General features: G+C 42.5%; 1 protein-coding gene across 1 annotated transcript in view; it reads right to left on the bottom strand.

The window, feature by feature from the left end:
• The window catches only part of nmbr (neuromedin B receptor), a 58,357-nt gene that overhangs the window by 10,514 nt on the left and 28,716 nt on the right, over positions 1-19,127 (bottom strand). The gene's annotated exons all lie outside the window — the stretch shown is intronic.

Here is a 19,127-nt window from a genome sequence, read left to right as displayed (position 1 = left end):
CCGGGCCGATTGGGCCGGTGCCCGGGGGCCTCCGACCTCTAGGGGGACTCCAAGACCCCACTAACTGTGTGGCCGCATCCTTTTTTTTCTTTTCTTTTTTAAATATTAAATTAAAATAAAATGAATTAATGAGTGTGTGTTTGCGTGTATGTGTGTTAACAATAATTTAGTTGCACACAAAAAAGTATCATGATCAGTTTTTTGGCTGTGTCGGCTGTGTCTGATGACTGTGATTCAGGATACCATGGAAACTGTTGATAGCGGCAAGACAGGCGGTGGAGGATAGTGTGAAAGAAAGAGAGTAGACATCGACAAAACAAACATGGATAAAAAAATGGTGGAGCAGTGGAGCCACAAAATGGAAAGCTAAAAGGGAGGAGGATAGCAGAGAGGATTTAATTAGGAGTAATATTCCAACCATCTCCACTTTTTTCAAAAGTCGGCTCGACGCTAATAAAGAGCCCGGCGGTGCCTGCTGTGATGCTAGCGATGAGGAGTTTAGCATCACAGCATCCAGCCTTGCTATTTCAGATCATAGACTGTATATTAATGGTCTATGTTTCAGATGAACAATTAGAACAACATCACCACCCTGAGCATCAGCAGCACGACACGACAGAGAACCACAGCCCGGCTGGAGTGACAGACACCTGTTTAAATGCCCCCCCCCCACTACGCAGGCGCTTCGGAAGTGGCTGAAGGCGGCAGAGATCCAGCGGTAACGTAGCTACGTTACCAGTTTGACAGCCTCAAAATGTAGGCAAGGCAAGGCAGCTTTATTTGTATAGCACATTTCAGCAACAGGGCAATTCAAAGTGCTTTACATGAAAACAGATTTAAAAAATTTAAAATAGATAAAATACGAGAATAAAAGTTACAGTGTAGTATAACAAATTAATCATTGAAGAGCAGTTAAAACAGTTAAATATATAAAAGCAGATAAAATAGGAATTTATATGCTTATATAGATTGTCATACAGTGTCAACAATGCAACTTCAGTTCAGTTCAAGAAATGAACAGTTATTTAAAGAAAGGCAACATCAAAAAGATAGGTCTTCAGCCTTGATTTAAAAGAACTGAGAGTTGCAGCAGACCTGCAGTTTTCTGGGAGTTTGTTGTGTGTGGAGCATAAAAACTGAACGCTGCTTCCCCCTGTTTAGTTCTGACTCTGGGGACAACAAGCAGACCTGTCCCAGACCACCTGAGAGGTCTGGGTGGGTCATAGTGTAGTAGACCTGTCCCAGACCACCTGAGAGGTCTGGGTGGGTCATAGTGTAGTAGACCTGTCCCAGACGACCTGAGAGGTCTGGGTGGGTCATAGTGTAGCAGCAGATCAGAAATATATTTTGGCCCTAAACTTCAGAACTGGAGTGATGTGATCCACTTTCTTGGTCTTAGTGAGGACTCGAGCAGCAGCGTTCTGAATCAGCTGCAGCTGTCTGATTGATTTTTTAGGGAGACCTGTAAAGACTCCGTTACAGTAGTCTAGTCTACTGAAGATAAAAGCATGGACAAGTTTTTCCAAATCCTGCTGAGACAGAAGTCCTTTAACCCTTGATATATTTTTAAGGTGGTAATAGGCTGACTTTGTAATTGTCTTAATGTGGCTGTTAAAATTCAGGTCTGAGTCCATGACTACACCAAGATTTCTGGCTTTGTCTGTTGTTGTTAACATTATCGTTTGAAGCTGAGTGCTGACTTTTAATCGTTCCTCTTTTGCTCCAAAAACAACCACCTCAGTTTTTTCTTCATTTAATTTAAGAAAGTTCTGGCACATCCAGTCGTTAATTTGTTCAATGCACTTAGTCAGTTGTTGTATTGGACTATAGTCCCCTGGGGATAAGGTTATATAAATTTGTGTGTCATCCGCATAACTATGGTAACTTATTTTATTATTTTTCTACATGACTGTAGATGCCCCGATCGGCGCCAAAGCCTTCCGAATCTGGGCCCGCCGACCCACCTAAATAAATATTTTTTCAGATTTAGCTTGAGCCCAGCACCTCTGCTCTGTCCCCGTATGATATGCTGCTTTTTAAATTATGTAACGTTGTTGTATTAATGTAGACTGTTCATTTTTATGACCAGATACGCTGTCTAGGCTTATCAATGCATAATATGTGGGAGTTATTCACGTCATATTTCACATAATATTTTAAAAGTAGCCTATATCTTTCGTCTTTTTCCGTCAGTACACTGCAGAGAATCGGTATAGGCTAGCTTTGTTATTTTTAATATTTTTAGAATCTTCAGCTGATTAAATCACGTAGGCCTATTCATGAGATGTTATGTTTTTTTTTTTTTATTTGAATGTTATTACAGTATATTGAGCTTACGAGTGAAGAATTAGTTTGCTGTGTAAGACAGAACACTAAGGGCATGTATCATTGCAATGTGGTCTACTTATTTAATACGGGTTTTGTCACCACCATATTTAATAATTTCTGCAGATAATGTAATACAAAAATGATAAATAAATAAAGTAGGCTATACTTCTTTCTCGACATGTAAAGTATGCAAATATACAAACATATAAATCATAAGATAATACTGATACTGATGGAGATTTTAAGGTGGAAGAAGGCAGTTGTGGTGATTTTGATGACATGCTTTTCGAAGAAGAGGTTGCTGTCAAAAATAACTCCTGATGTTGTGGATGTGTGAGGAGGGAGACAGGCTGGAGTTATTGATGCTGAAGCAAAAGTTGTGCATGGTTTTGAAGAGGAATTTGGGACCGATGATGATCGTGTCTGATTTGTCACAGTTAAGTTTGAGAAAGTTGGTGTGCATCCATGATTTAATTTCACTGAGGCCAATGGTCAAAGTGGAGTGGAGTGAGTTGCCGTGGTGATGGATTTGGTGGAGATGTAGAGCTGAACAACATCAGTGACGGCGTTATATTGTCAGGTGTCATTACATTTCAGGAAATTATGAAATAGAATAAAATAGTTGCCACAAGTACAGCTTTCCCTGTAAGTCCTGACAACTCATTTTAATTATGTACCACTCTGCCCCCTTTCTCCCTGTCCTCGCCGTCTCCTAGTACCCAGCTCACTGTCCTCGCCGTCTCCTAGTACCCAGCTCACTGTCCTCTCCGTCTCCTAGTACCCAGCTCAATGTCCTCGCCATCTCCTAGTACCCAGCTCACTGTCCTCGCCGTCTCCTAGTACCCAGCTCACTGTCCTCGCCGTCTCCTAGTACCCAGCTCACTGTCCTCTCCGTCTCCTAGTACCCAGCTCAATGTCCTCGCCATCTCCTAGTACCCAGCTCACTGTCCTCGCCGTCTCCTAGTACCCAGCTCACTGTCCTCTCCGTCTCCTAGTAGCCAGCTCACTGTCCTCGCCGTCTCCTAGTACCCAGCTCACTGTCCTCTCTGTCTCCTAGTACCCAGCTCACTGTCCTCGCCGTCTCCTAGTACCCAGCTCACTGTCCTCGCCGTCTTGTACCCAGCTCACTGTCCTTGCCGTCTCCTAGTACCCAGCTCACTGTCCTCGCTGTACCCAGTTTACTGTCCTCTCCGTCTCCTTGTACCCAGCTCACTGTCCTCGCCGTCTCCTAGTACCCAGCTCACTGTCCTCGCCGTCTCCTAGTACCCAGCTGCTCTGATGAACCTCAGTGCCATCTTCCTCACTGCTTGAACCTCGAACTAAGGCATACATTAAAATAATAATACATAACCATTGCCATTAAGCAACTTAACTTTGAGAACTACATTTCACGCTGAGAGTGATCTGTATAGGCCTATACGTATATATAAGTTATACTCAACTTATTTTCATTTATATATTTGATTACAATGTTACAAACACAGCTCTGTTACACTTTAGGCTAGTGGATCGTTGATCATCTGTTTCTCCGTGAAAGGGAGAGATAGTGAGAGAGAGTAAAAGAGGTGCTCAACAATCAGCTGTTTTTCCGAAGTCAGCTCTTTAGATAAAATTATGCTTACCACTACATTTTTTTTTTGCCTTTATTTTTGGTGTGATTTACTTGTGTCGGGTTGGCTCTGTGGAAGGGATGAGTAGACTGGATGTTTTCTGTTGAGATTAGCATTGATGTTGTGCTATTGTGGGAAGCTACTTCGATTTTGACAGACTGTACAGACATGACTATAGTTATTCTTAGTTATGTTATTAGGCTGTATTTTCATAGATTTTAATCCGCTTTATTGCAATACATCCTGTTGATTTTGTTCTGTGATAGTTTCCATTTTGTTCTTTGTTTCATAGATATTTATAGAATCACAGTTAACATCACAAGAAATGGAGTTGGAGAAAATGGAGTTTGTTTTAAACTAAAGAAAAACCTACAGCTTCCTTTTACTGTTTCTAAAAATTAAGATACTGTGTGAGTATGGGCCATAAGTTCTGGGAGGGGGGGGTGCCTCCAAGATTTTGTGCCCAGGGGCAAATCCGTGCCTGGGTGAAGGCCGTCTCAAAGCTCTTATTTCTGCCCTGAGGCGCGAGCATGGAGGAGCTGTAGGTGAGGATACAGAGAGCAGCCTTCCCTGAAGCCGTGCAGCTGAAGGAGTTGCTAACTCCGCCCAAACAGCTGACTAATTTATGTGACGCTTCAGAGGAAAGGACGTCTCGTCTCGCTAAGACACATTTCCTTGGTTCCTCTCTCCTCCCGTGATTTCCTCGCGTCTCTCCCGTGCCTCCTCGGTGGGAGGCTCTAAGACGCGATGAAAGGAGGCAAGTGGAGGAGTCGAGGAATCAATTTAAGCGACATGAGATGCAGCGAAAGAGAGACTCTGCAGTTGTCACAAATGAGAGCCTGGTGTTGTTAATGAGATACAATTCATGTCCATTATAGAGACTGTCCTCCCCCTGAAAATCAAGGCCCTATTGTTGAAAAAATGGCTACAAATTTTGATGGTCAATCTTCCGACGTTATTTTTCACTGCAAATGTAAAAGGAAAGCTAGACGAGACTGTCCTCCCCCCAAAAACGCTCCCATAAGTCGTTTGTTCAAGCAGCAATTACGATCTTTATGTTTGTAGTGACGCCGCCCTCTAGTGGCCGTAGTAGTTATTTTTTCTTTTTTTTTTAAGATTAGTTTTTGGGCATTTTCGGCCTTTATTTTGATAGGGAGGAGAGAGAGGGGGAATGACATGCAGCAAAGGGCCGCAGGTCGGAATCGAACCTGGGGCCACTGCGTCGAGGAGTAAACCTATATATGTGGGCACGCGCTCTATCAACTGAGCTATCCAGGCGCCCGTGGCTGTAGTAGTTCTGACGGGAGCAAAGCAGGAGGTAAGGTGAGGAAGTATAAGAGCGCCAAATGTCCTGGTAAGGAGGCAGGTTGGAGGGGGGGGGTCAAACAAACACAGGACTTTCACACAGGAGACTTTGGGTTCATGTCCCATTTGACAAGAAAAGGAAACCGAGAGATTTTTAAATTTACGGAACAAACGGAGCTACGTCACGTTCTGCGTCACGTGGTCACCTTCAGGAAGTGAAGTCACGTCTGATCTGAACCCAAACCAACATCATTTTCAATCAACTTAACTCAGTAGTTTTGGTGCCTAAACCTAACCAAACTTAGCCTGGTCCTACCAGACTCTGGTCCATTAGCCTGGTCCTACCAGACTCTGGTACACTAGCCTGGTCCTACCAGACTCTGGTACATTAGCCTGGTCCTACCAGACTCTGGTCCACTAGCCTGGTCCTACCAGACTCTGGTACATTAGCCTGGTCCTACCAGACTCTGGTCCACTAGCCTGGTCCTACCAGACTCTGGTCCATTAGCCTGGTCCTACCAGACTCTGGTACATTAGCCTGGTCCTACCAGACTCTGGTACACTAGCCTGGTCCTACCAGACTCTGGTCCATTAGCCTGGTCCTACCAGACTCTGGTACACTAGCCTGGTCCCTCTCCATTGACAAGTGTTAACTTCCTTGAAGGCGGGTACTCTGTTGAAGTTTAAAACTATTGGATCTGCCCAGAGCCACTCTGGATCTGCCATAACCAATTGCTAAAGTTTGGTCGTGACATATGTCATGCGCATGTGCAACAACAGGGGAGGCCGACAACAACATATTGGGCATTAGCATCGCTAGCGTTAGCCTTAGCCAACTCCTTCACCACTAACGGAGCGAGCTGGAAAATCAAACTGTTCCTGAACCCCGTGGGGAGGAGGGCCACGACATCATGGCCACCAACACAACTCAGCAAATATTGTTCTTGCTCGGGCTTTAACTTCTGGATATTCAGCAGCGTTGCCACAACGGACAGAATGGCTTCGCTCGCATCTTTCTAGTGCACGTCCTCAACGTCATCGTTCTCAGCCACTCCCTCTGTTCGCTGATTGGACCGCCAAATATTTGACCGGAGAAAACCTAAGAATATACCGCAAACCCAGACGGAGTACTGAAGGGAAATGAAAATGGAGCGGAAGTACGTAGGAGGGCGGAGCCAGGCTAAACCAAACTGGGGCCGTTTCACAACGTTAACAGTGACCGTTACCTTCTCTGGTTTAGATTTGAGAAAAACCTCTTCTGGAGGATGTCGGAATGGATGGATGGGTAAACAAAACATGTCCCGTATGACAATGGTTAAAATAATGCAGGTAGAAATCTAAAAAAAATGCTAAAATGCTGAGCTACAAGACTTTAGACTTCAGATTTTTACACTGAAGCTTTAAAATCCATCACCCATGATGTAGGAATAGCCAAAAGCAAAAAAAATAACTGATAAGAGCAGTCATTTTACACCAACACTCACTTATTTTGGTGGGAAAATGTGATCATTCTTGACAGGGAAAAAGGTTTGACTCCCACTGGGACCTGAATGCTAAAAGCTTCCTCCAAATGTCTCATGATGTAATGGACGGAAACAGTGCAAGAGATGGACGTAGGACCAAAATGGATCATGTTTAAACATCAAATGCATTACACGTTGAGCAAGGAGTTTGCCCTCATCAGGCGGATGCTCGCAGATTCTCAGAGACATATGGAAAAGGTCAATTATGTCCTTCATACGCGCTTTGCACAAGTCAGCTATCTCGGCACGTAGGGATTCAACTCGACACAAACACGTGAAAATGTCAGCAGTGGTTTTCAAAGTGCTTCTCCGTGTACCGAAGACGTCGAACTCATCAGGCCTCTTGACCTTCTGTCTGGAGAAGTTTCCAGAGCTCAGAAAGAAGAGACCGGAAATGTTCTCTTACTTTGCTCTTGCAGCGGTGGTACTGTACTTAAGTCCAAATGTTGAGGTACTTGTACTTTGCTTGAGTCTTTGCTTTTCATGTCACTTTCTACTTCTACTCCGCTACATTTCAGAGAGAAATATTGAGTGTAGACAGCCCTGGGTGTCAATTTCAACCTGCTGCTTTTACATCCTATATTTGGCACCGTCTGTGTTTAAGCATGTTTATTATAGTGTGTGTATGTTTGAATGTTGATGTCGCTTCTTAAACATTTTTGGCGTTTGGCATTTAGACATTCTTCACGTTCAGTGCTGGAATGTAACTAAGTACATTTATTCTACTTCGTTTAAGAATGCTTGATTCTGATTGGCTGGGAGGAGGGCATTAACCCGGCAGGTTGCCCTCTGACTGAGCACAGCGTCATCAAATAGTAGATCAATACGCTGCTTGTATTTTTTTTCTATCACAGAAATTTCAAACATGAGGTCCATTGTAAAAATAAACCTTTTGTAAAAAAGTTTCCAAAATGTGTCGGAAATCTATCAGAGGGTCAGTCGATACGTAGTTTCGCAAGCGAGATACAACGTAGCAACTACCTTTTTAAACTAACGTTAGTGATCAAATGCAGCCTTGTGTGGTTGCTATAGAAACTAATTAACATTAGCTACAGCTGAGCTAACGTTATTCACCGTAGTTCTAAAGGGGACTACTTTTTGAGGGAGATGAACTCAAACAGAGTATACATTTAATAAGCATGCAATACGAATAAGAAAAAGCATAATTATTAAAGTATTTGAATTGTTTTATTATGTTGGCAAGCAAGAAGTAGAATAAACGGGATAATCGCCGAGAGGCAGGGCAATAAACAGTTTGATATATCGCCGGCTTGTGGACGGCTTCCACAAGCCGGCGATATATCAAACTGTTTATTGCCCTGCCTCTCGGTGATTATCCCTTACTTGTTCAGCACTGTGATGGCGGTGGGGACAAAACTTTTTTTGAAATAGGCTTTAGTGCAGTTCAGTGCTCTGTATCTGCGGGCGGTTGGAAGTAGTGTGAAGAATTGATTCAGGAGATGGTTTGTGACAGCTGCTATTGTATGTGCTAGGCGTGTGATGGCTGTGTCATTCATGTCTGATAGGCTGGGTGTGGGGAGACTGATTATCTTGGAGGCAATATGTGTGATTTTAGCGAGTTTGTTTTTGCAGGTGGCAGTTAGCATTGTGTAAAAACAGGGTGAGCAGTTCAGCAAAATGTGATAAAATCTGTTTTAATTGAGTTATGGGAAATATACAATGTACAACAAATATGATACTAGATAAGAGATGATATGTATTTTGCTTGAAATAGGGAAAGACCTTCTTTCTCCTCGGATCACCTTCAGTTACCGCTATACAGCCGCAACAGCTATGGCTGGCTCACCGCTGTATAGCCACAAAAGCTACGGCGGGCACCAAGCCAACGCCTTAAGCGTAGGCGTTCAAAATGCAAGATCAGCTAAATGACTTAATCTAGTGGAAAATCCCCCAAAAAAGTGGTCTTCAGCCTCAAAAGTAGCCAATTGAAGTTTTACACGCGTGTTTTGAAGGTGATCATTGGAGCGCTCCTCAGGAGGAGGATCTCTGTTTTGGATGATATAAGGCGAAGCTAGACAAAGAAGTCTTTAGCAAGCTTTCCGGTACTTGCTCGGGTTTCTTGTGTGTAGAATTATTTTCGAAGCACATTAAACTCTCTTTTTCACATCTGACTCTGACTCTGCGTGGATTTTCTGAGACGGGACTTTTTCATACTTGGAAGAGAACTTGAAGAGAAGTTGACAAAGTGCAGCTGGTGATAAGGTCCGCGCCTATAAATCTGCCGCAGACCTATATTTTATTTAAACACAGTACAGCAGGGTGGGTTGGATGCTTTTGTAAAGTAGGAGCAGGAGGTGGGGGGCAACAGAAAGGGCTTTCAGTTTGCGTATGACATGTAGTCTTTGTTTTGCGCTTTTCTGGATGACATGTTCCTTGAAGAGTTTGTCTATAATGAGTCCCAGGTATTTAAAAATGCTGACCTGTTCAACTGGTTGGCCGTGGATGTGGGTATGGTTTAATCCAGGTTGTGATTTGGATGTGTAAATGACCAGGTAATTGTATATCATATAACGTTTCTCTGGGAGGACATTCTGACCAATCAAAAGCTTGTTTAGGTCTTGTCAACTAATGGAAGGCTGGGCCATCATTGCAGATGAAACAAAGATCGTATATACTGTAGAAATCAAACAGTCACAGACTCCCAGATTTGCAATAATAGTTCTGTTAAGATTAGGAATTTGTCGTCTCGTTTTTCCAACAAATAATAGAAAAGTATCGATAAAGACTCGGATCGTTAAGCAGTCTCGAAAACAGTGTCAATATCAATCAAAATAAACGCTTCCCATCCCTACTTTCTACTATCTTTTACACATGTTGGACTTCCATGTTTTAGCAACCTATTTCTCCATGTTATTGTGTCTAACCCGGATTTTCCACCAAGTGAAGATTACATTTGTAGGAGTTACTTTTCACAATGAAAACTTGTTTACTTAATTAGATTCTGCTCTGTGAAGACCAGCATATCATCGTTAAGTGAAACGGCACCCGGTGGCATCTCACCTAGACTGACTTTTTAAAGTTAACCAACGGCAAACTCTGCTGATTGCTGAGCAGGGATCATCTCTGCCCTCCAGTCTGGCTGCTGCTGATTTGTGTTTGCTCTGATTTGCTGCCAGCGGTCCGGCAGAGTTTGGTGGTTTTCCAAAGATCCTCTCAGACGCCTGCAGCTTCAGGCCACAACTCATCTGGAAGGGTGGATTATGTGAATGTGTGTGATAAATGTGTGTGTCAGAGGTATAAATATATACTTTCCTACCTGTATTTCCTTGCATATATGCAACTTCATGTCTGTGTTATGTCTTTGTCTTTTTATTTTTGCATATAAAAAATATACAATAACATACAGAAAGAAAATGCACTGGAAAAATGAACATTAAAATAAAGACAGCTGCACAATGCTTGCTACAAATTTACAAGTGAATGTAAATATTGTAACCGTCTAAGGGATTTTTATTTTTTACATATCTTCCTAAATTCACCTTTTAAAGGTATTTGCATATAACGTGATGCCCATATGTTGCGCAACAAACGCAGGTTTCTGTACAGTGAGGCCCACATTTGTCCTACAGCAATAGGAATATATTTATGACCACTCTTACAGGGCTGGGCCCCCATCATATTAATTGTGTGAATGCTGATTTAGCAGTTATTGTTATCCGATTCTTTATTCTTCATCTTTGTTTTGGTCGCCTCTAACATCTGCATACTTTCAGCTACAAAAAACATTCAAATCTCAAAATGTTCAGCTCTTTAAGCACATGACGGAAATCCTTCAACTTCTTTTTTCTGCTATTTATACTTTTTTAAATATTAAGCTTTTTAAATTTTTTATTTTATATTGAAGTCAATGGAGCAATCTTTAAATCCTCTTCAGGCTTCTTCCTTTTTGAAATGCTTCTCCTCCCACATACTTTAACCTACGTACATCATTTAAACTTCAAACTGTTCACAAAACCTTTAGCTATTACAGTTGTATTCAGCTTCATGGTATATTTTACAAGTTTTGTGGTATCACTGTTTAAAGGTCCCATGGCATTCACTTTATGGGTTTTTTTTAACATCAATATGAGTTCCCCCAGCCTGCCTATGGTCCCCCAGTGGCTAGAAATGGTGATAGGTGTAAACCGAGCCCTGGGTATCCTGCTCTGCCTTTGAGAAAATGAAAGCTCAGATGGGCCGATCTGGAATCTTCTCCTTATGAGGTCATAAGGAGCAAGGTTACCTCCCCTTTCTCTGCTTTGCCCGCCCAGAGAATTTGGCCCACCCATGAGAAAAAGAGAGACATCATTGCTTGCAAACAAGCAAAGTGGCACTTGGTCAAGGCAGAGTATGAGGGCGTGCCCTGACAGTACCTAGGTAAGGACTACTAGCCAGTCAGAAGCAGAGTATGAGGGCGTGCCCTGACAGTACCTAGGTAAGGACTACTAGCCAGTCAGAAGCAGAGTATGAGGGCGTGCCCTGACAGTACCTAGGTAAGGACTACTAGCCAGTCAGAAGCAGAGTATGAGGGCGTGCCCTGACAGTACCTAGGTAAGGACTACTAGCCAGTCAGAAGCAGAGTATGAGGGCGTGCCCTGACAGTACCTAGGTAAGGACTACTAGCCAGTCAGAAGCAGAGTATGAGGGCGTGCCCTGACAGTACCTAGGTAAGGACTACTAGCCAGTCAGAAGCAGAGTATGAGGGCGTGTCCTGACAGTACCTAGGTAAGGACTACTAGCCAGTCAGAAGCAGAGTATGAGGGCGTGCCCTGACAGTACCTAGGTAAGGACTACTAGCCAGTCAGAAGCAGAGTATGAGGGCGTGCCATGCTAGCAGCTAGGCGAGCATTATAACGTGTGTTCCAAAGTGACCACTTTCGTCTCTGAAGTAAAGGCTGGACTACAATAGAGCTGTTTGGAGCAGTTTGTGAACAGTGCTTTCTGTTGGAGATGGTAAGTCCCTTTGGGGTGGACTCTGGGCTTTTTCACTTTGTAAACGTATAACGTGCACAAAAAAGATATATAACACAATACAGGAAAGGGGAAAAGCAAAAAAGCATAATATGAGCACATTTTAATGAAATGTATACTAATTTAAACCATTCCCACTTTTTCAGCTATTCTCACTGCTTTACCTTCTTCTTACGCATTAAAGCCAGCCATCTAGTTTAGCTTTAGCAATTTAGCTTTTCAGCATTCACAAGCATTTTCTGCAGGAAATGCATTTTCTAGTTACTTATGTTTTTAATGATGCCTGATATGTTTTTTCTTCATGTTGTTTTTTTGGAGCTTGAATAGCAAGCCAAATTTCGGTGTCTACGTGCCTAAGTCTTATTTTATCTTATCTTAAAGAGATAATTTGGTGCTAAACCTGTAAAGTGGATGTTCCCTTTTTGAAAATTTTCAAATCTCTTATGAAAACCTTTAGGGTTTATAAAAGGAACCCACCTAACATTGAAATTACAGACAGCTGTACATGCTTGCCACGCATTTAGCAATGAACATAAATACAAATACTGCCTTGGACTTCCCCAACAGACTCAAGAAGACAGTAGAGGTAGCTGCAGTAGGTAAAGGTATAGACGTGTTGTGGTAGTAGAGATGGATCTGATACTCTGTGTGGAGCCCGTTAGCTGAAGGTGTCACCCTAAAAACTCATAAATACTGAAGGGAGAGTCATCCACGTGACTCTCTGCTGCAGCCCCGTGTGGCTCTGCAGGTCTGAACGACACTCTGCAGAGAGGTTGACCTCGACAATCTTGGGGTTAATGGAGAGTCGCTGAAGAACAAACAGTGAATCAACCGCTGACGCTGAGAGAAGGAGGAGGATCATCAGAGATGCTCACTGAGATGAGAAAAACACACTCTGATGGTCAGTTAGTGCGACTGTTGCTGCAGATTAACAATCTCAATTTTGTCTGTTCCATAAGCGTTCATACTTCAAAGTAGTCAACAGTGTTCCAAAGAGAGGTAGAAAAGCATTGTTTCTGTTTCGTAGATCTCGAGTATAAACTACACTTAACAAGTCCTCCAAACCATTCGTTTGTTTCTACCCTAACACGACCCACAGGAGCGTTTTCCATCTTCATATCTAAACCAGAAAAGGTAACGGTCGCGGTTTTACTACTACAGTTAAACTGTCACAGTTTGGTTAGTTTTAGGCACAAAAGCTCCTTAGTTAAAGGGGAACTACGCAGGTTTTTAAGCTTAATTTACCTTAACTGAACAGCTTCGTAGTCATTGGAATGGTTATATGACTTTTTTTGGGTTGAATGGTGGTCGTCTCGCTCCCCCCCTAGCATCTGTGAGCGGAAAAACCATCCTTGCAACTTTGGGCCGTCAGCGTCAGGAAGTATGGCGTGATATCAGGTCTCATGATGTAACAAATTGCTTCATGGCACTGCACACATCCAGGAACCGGCTAGCTATAAGAACAAGGTAGCGATGGAGTTTTTCACACTATCGTCATGGCTGAGCCGGCAAAAAAGGAGCAGAAAGCTAGGAAAGCATTGTCGGAGGAACAGAGAAAGAGGAAACGGCAGACCGAGCAAGGAGTGAGACACGAGTAAACATCGGACCTGCGTTTTCAGAAAGGCGAGAACTGAGACAAACAGAAGCCTGCAAATACGATGCTGACCTGCCGTTCTTGCTGTTGCACTTGTAAGTATCTTTGACCAGAAACTATATCTGCCACAGAGTAATCAAGTTTGTCAGCTTGATGTTGGCAAACGCAAGTTGCTTCTGCTCCGACAGCGTTCTAAGGCCATTGTAGGATAAAAGAATAATGTTACGGACCTGGGAGAGAAAAACCTCAGTGGACGTGGCTCCGTGCATTCGCCAGCTTCTTCGAAAACAAATGCACATGACCAGAGGGAGAAGATGGGAAGACGACAGCGTTGCCAATATCTGTTGCTAAGCTGTAGGGGGAGCTCTATAGAGAAACCTGCGAGCAAAAAGCGTGAAAACAGCGAAGAAATTGCCAAAACTGCATAGCACCCCTTTAAGTTTAGAAAAAAATGGTGGTTTGCGTTAAAATGATCTGTTACATTAATTAACTACCGGTTACACAGACTAAGACATAATTGCATATATTCCGTTAACAAGTTAACAAAAAAACTTTGCCGTTTACTTTTTATTTTAAATGGAACTTGAACCCTGGTCTCCTGGGTGAAAGTCCTGTGATTGTTTAATTATATTTTACACATGAGGGTTTTCCAACTTTGGGGAAACTGTTTAGGAACTTTCCTGTTTTAATTAGACAGAACCAGGGCCATGTAGAAATGGTTATGCTTACACTTCGTAACACGCCGGAGTTGCTGTCTGGTCTACTGCTGCCTCTTCACTGAGTTTAGCCAACTTCTTCAGGACATGAACACCTGTTTCCTGGGTGAAAGTCTTGTGTTTTCTCCTTAACTTCTTCAGGACATGAACACCTGTTTCCTGGGTGAAAGTCTTGTGTTTTCTCCTTAACTTCTTCAAGACATGAACACCTGTTTCCTGGGTGAAAGTCTTGTGTTTTCTCCTTAACTTCTTCAAGACATGAACACCTGTTTCCTGGGTGAAAGTCTTGTGTTTTCTCCTTAACTTCTTCAAGACATGAACACCTGTTTCCTGGGTGAAAGTCTTGTGTTTTCTCCTTAACTTCTTCAGGACATGAACACCTGTTTCCTGGTGAAAGTCTTGTGTTTTCTCCTTAAATTCTTTAGGACATGAACACCTGTTTCCTGGGTGAAAGTCTTGTGTTTTCTCCTTAACTTCTTCAGGACATGAACACCTTTTTCCTGAGTGAAAGTCTTGTGTTTTCTCCTTAACTTCTTCAAGACATGAACACCTGTTTCCTGGGTGAAAGTCTTGTGTTTTCTCCTTAACTTCTTCAGGACATGAACACCTGTTTCCTGGGTGAAAGTCTTGTGTTTTCTCCTTAACTTCTACAGGACATGAACACCTGTTTCCTGGGTGAAAGTCTTGTGTTTTCTCCTTAACTTCTTCAGGACATGAACTCTGCTCCCCTCTTGAAAGCCCTGTGTTTTAGGAGCCAAACATCCCCCCCGACCTCCTCCCTACGAGAATCTTCACGCTCTTATACAGCAGCAGTCAATGTGGAGCCGACAGTAATAAATACGTGGAATACATATGAATGAGAACAGCCTGAAATGGTAAACTTCTAATATGAAGTGTACAAATTGTCCACAGTCAAGCATACAGCTCACAAAGAATAAAGTTGCAAATAATATTGACACACAACTTCTATCTGTATATCTTAAATAGATCTTCCTATACCCTGCCCAGCCAATATTAAATATATCATCCCTACTTTGATGTCTCTCTGTGTCTCCCTTTGTCTTCTCATTCATTACGGTTAAATCCAATCTGTGCTTCGTTGTGTGGGAGCGATGCTATCAGAGCTTTCTTAAAAGGGGAAAAGCTTCTTCACATCGGTAGAGATTGGAAGCCAAATGGTACATTAACTGCAGACGGCCACGTTAATACCAAACGCCCGCTATCTTATCTGAGAGCAGAGCTAATTCATTATGTTCCCAGAGATAAGAAAACACATCCACACACTCACACACACACACACACACACACACACACACACATCATCATCATCGATCAGAAAACGCTCATATAGGTAGTTTTTGACTTTGAAAAATTGCGTATTTTGTCTTTAGTTTGACTTTTTGGGGACGTTGTGAATTCATGAATTTATTTGTACAAAATAGAATAAATACAGAACAGAATAAATAAAAAAATGGGTAATTTAAAAACATTCAATGGAGCTATTTACCTCAGACAAAGAGAGACGATATCGCCTCGTCACTGTTGAAATATTTGTAAAACCCACAGATGAATGGAAACAGTGACCAATTGCATTGATTTATGATAAATAACGACAATATACTTCTTTCTATTAATGTCAAGACTTGGATAAAGCTGGCGTTGTCATATTTGCAACTATAAGAAGTTAAAGGGAAATGATTCAGAATACTTTTTAACTGCCTGATGACGAATGTAGAATACTGCTTGTTTGGGAGACTTTATCATCTGCTAAACAGTGTTTATATTTCATCTGCAGCCCGACAGGATAACAAGTGCACAGATGAGGAAATGTTGGCTCTGAATTTTTCATCATTTGGAGCATTATGGAAATATGACAACTTGACTGCTCGCTGCAGGTGTCGATCTGTCTCAAATGTGTCTCTAATGGAAGCTGGCAGCCCGAAACTTCGAGATGGCTTTGAGCTGAGGAAAAACTCAATTACACAGACGTGAATACACTTGGAGCCCTGGAAGCAGTCGCAGGTGTGTGTGCGTGTGTGCACACACGCACACACACACTGCTCTTTACAACCCATTCTCACTCCCAGCTCTTAAAGGGGAACTATGCAGTTTTTTTTAGCTTAATTTACCTTAACTGAACAGCTTCGGAGTCATTGGAATGGTTATATGACTTTTTTGGGGTTGAATGGTGGTCATCTCGCTTCCCCTTAGCGCCTGTGAGTGGAAAAACCACCCTCGCAACTTTCGGCAGGCGGTGAGCATCAGGAAGTATGGCGTGATATCAGGTCTTGCGATGTAACAAATTGCTTCACGGCACTGCACACATCCGGCTAACAAGGTAGTGATGGAGTTTTTCACACTATCGTCATGGCTGAGCCGGCTAAAAAGAAGCAGAAAGCTAGGAAAGCATTGTCAGAGGAACAGAGAAAGAGGAAACGGCAGACTGACTGAGAGAGGAGTCAGACACGAGTAAACATAGGAGCTGTAGGGGGGGGGGGCTCTGTAGAGAAACCTGTAGGGGGGGCTCTATAGAGAAACCTGTAGGGGGGGCTCTATAGAGAAACCTGTAGGGGGGGGCTCTATAGAGAAAGCTGTAGGGGGGGCTCTATCTATCTGTCGGGCTCTAATCTGTACTACTGTAAGATTCTATTTATTATTATAAATGATGCTATACACAACTTTTTACTCTTTTAACCGTTTAGCATGCATACATGGACATATTGCATGCGAGATGTTTTGAATAGGTATATTTAATGTATGTTTAAAGGATATTTTTGAGCACCCTCTCAGGTAGTGCACCTGAATCTCATTGTATGTAAATGCAATGACAATAAAAGCTTACAAATGAGGTAACATATTTGGGGGCTCGTCCGGATTATGATACAGTGTATGAACACACAATGTTAATATGTGTGTGTGTGTGTGTGTGTGTGTGTGTGTGTGTGTGCGTGTGTGCGCGCGTGTGTGTGCGCGTGTGTGTGTGTGTGTGTGTGTGTGTGTGCTGAAAAAAAGTCTACCTAAAACTGTGAGGAAAACTGCAGGAAGCTTCTTTGAATGTTGCTTCAAAGTCATATAAAAAATGAACAGAAAATCGAAAACACCGTGAATAATTTGTGAATACAAACTGTGTTTTCAGTTAAAAGGAGAAACTGTGCAACAGTTCGGTGAGTGTGACACGACTCTGTGGAGCTGTGCGTTAAACTTCATCATCAACGATGGGTTTTTTTATGATGGGAATCCCCGCAGACACAGCAGATATACTCATCTCACCGGCTGCTGTTGGCTCTTAAATAATTCACTCCTCTCCTCCATCTGTGAGGATCAGGCTGGTGTAAAGTGATTACTCTCTCCAGCTGACACAGTCCTCCACTAAACCTCCCCTTTATTCATGGCTCAAATATTTACAAAGGCCTCTGAAGCCGCTGGAGTGAGAGGTGTGGGTGCAAAAAGCTTTGCGCCGAGTCCATCCCTGTTAAACAAAAAACTTCCAGACTATCTTTTGCAAGAGTAAGAAATCACTTCACTTTATACATTTATTTATTCTGTGATTCATTACATATCAGGGCAGTCACTTTTTAAAGTTAAGAATCAAGTCTGAAAGGAGGAGAACTAGCATGTAATTACTTCAAACTCATGTAACTTCAGCCCATGTCTAATCCTAAACTACACAACAAGTTCTCCAAATGGTACGGCGATATCGATACCCTCTAATACATCCTCATATCTAAACCAGCAGACTGATCTCATGAAGTGGCATATGTATGACACGCTAATTCGTATGACATTATTGGCGTGTTATCAAGACTCATACTCGCTTTTTAGCGATTTTATCAACGCCGTTTGGCCTCCATTGACTTACATTACCTTGTGATTGTGTGTGAATTTACGCTGTAGCGAGTAGTATGAAAGGGTGAAAATCCGCGTAGGGAGGTTGGTCGGGAGGGAGGATGGGTCAACGACTTTCTTTAGAAAGTGGCGTGTATGTTTACGCTGTGACGTTGCAGACTGCCGTCCGCTGTATACAGTGTAGACATACACGCGGACAGCTCAAAATGCGTACAGATAACACGCCACTTGGCTTTAGGAAAGTGGCGTGTATGTTTACGCGAAGTCATGTCAGGTTGCAACCAGAGAAAGAAACTGTCATCGTTTATAACACGTCGTTGAAGCTAACGTCAGCTAACGTTCGTGAACGCCCTAACAAAACTAAGCTCTGTTATGCTAAATATGTCTTTTAGCTGTGTTAATATCTAACGTTAGCAAAAGAAAATATTAATACATTATACAAATATAACTTTTCATCCATCCACACGACGTTCACTACACGTTCAAACGAGGCCACGCCCCTTTTGTGACAGGAAGTGTGGACAGTTTCATACCATTGGCGCTGCTTGAAATGCGTTATCTTTAGTATAGACTAGTGGTTCTCAAACTTTTTTCAATAATGTTCCCCATTTGAATTGTGTTTTTAAGCCAGGTACCCCCTGACCAGCGATAGATTTACCAAACAGCAGCCATGGAACTGAAAAATACTGAAATGCTGATGGAAAAAGGCAACTAAAACTTTTTTTTTTAAACGTAAAAACTTGGAAAAAGTCCGTAGAAAGAAGGAAAGGCAAGAATAGGTGGAAAATACTATCTCGTAAAAAACACAGTAGAAAGAAGGAAGACAAATTTCGAAAAAAGTGACAAAAGGAAAGAAGGTATGAAGGAAGGAAGGAAGGAAGGAAGGAAGGAAGGAAGGATGGAAGGAAGGAAGGAAGGTAGGAAGGATGGAAAGAAGGAAAGAAGGAAGGAAGGAAGGAAGGAAGGAAGGAAGGAAGGAAGGAAGGATGGATGGAAGGAAGGAAGGAAGGAAGGAAGGAAGAAAGGAAGATAGGAAGGATGGATGGAAGGAAGGAAGGAAGGAAGAAAAGAAGGTAGGAAGGAAGGAAGGAAGGTAGGAAGAAAGGAAGGAAGGAAAGAAAGAAAGAAAGAAAGAAAGAAGAAGGAAGGAAGGAAGGAAGGAAGGTAGGAAGGAAGGAAGGAAGGAAGGAAGGAAGGAAGGAAGGAAGGAAGGATGGATGGATGGATGGATGGA

The sequence above is a fragment of the Sander lucioperca genome, chromosome 19, assembly GCF_008315115.2.
Source record: "Sander lucioperca isolate FBNREF2018 chromosome 19, SLUC_FBN_1.2, whole genome shotgun sequence".
In the NCBI taxonomy this organism is placed as follows: domain Eukaryota; kingdom Metazoa; phylum Chordata; class Actinopteri; order Perciformes; family Percidae; genus Sander; species Sander lucioperca.
This window is presented reverse-complemented; position numbering and strand designations above follow the sequence as displayed.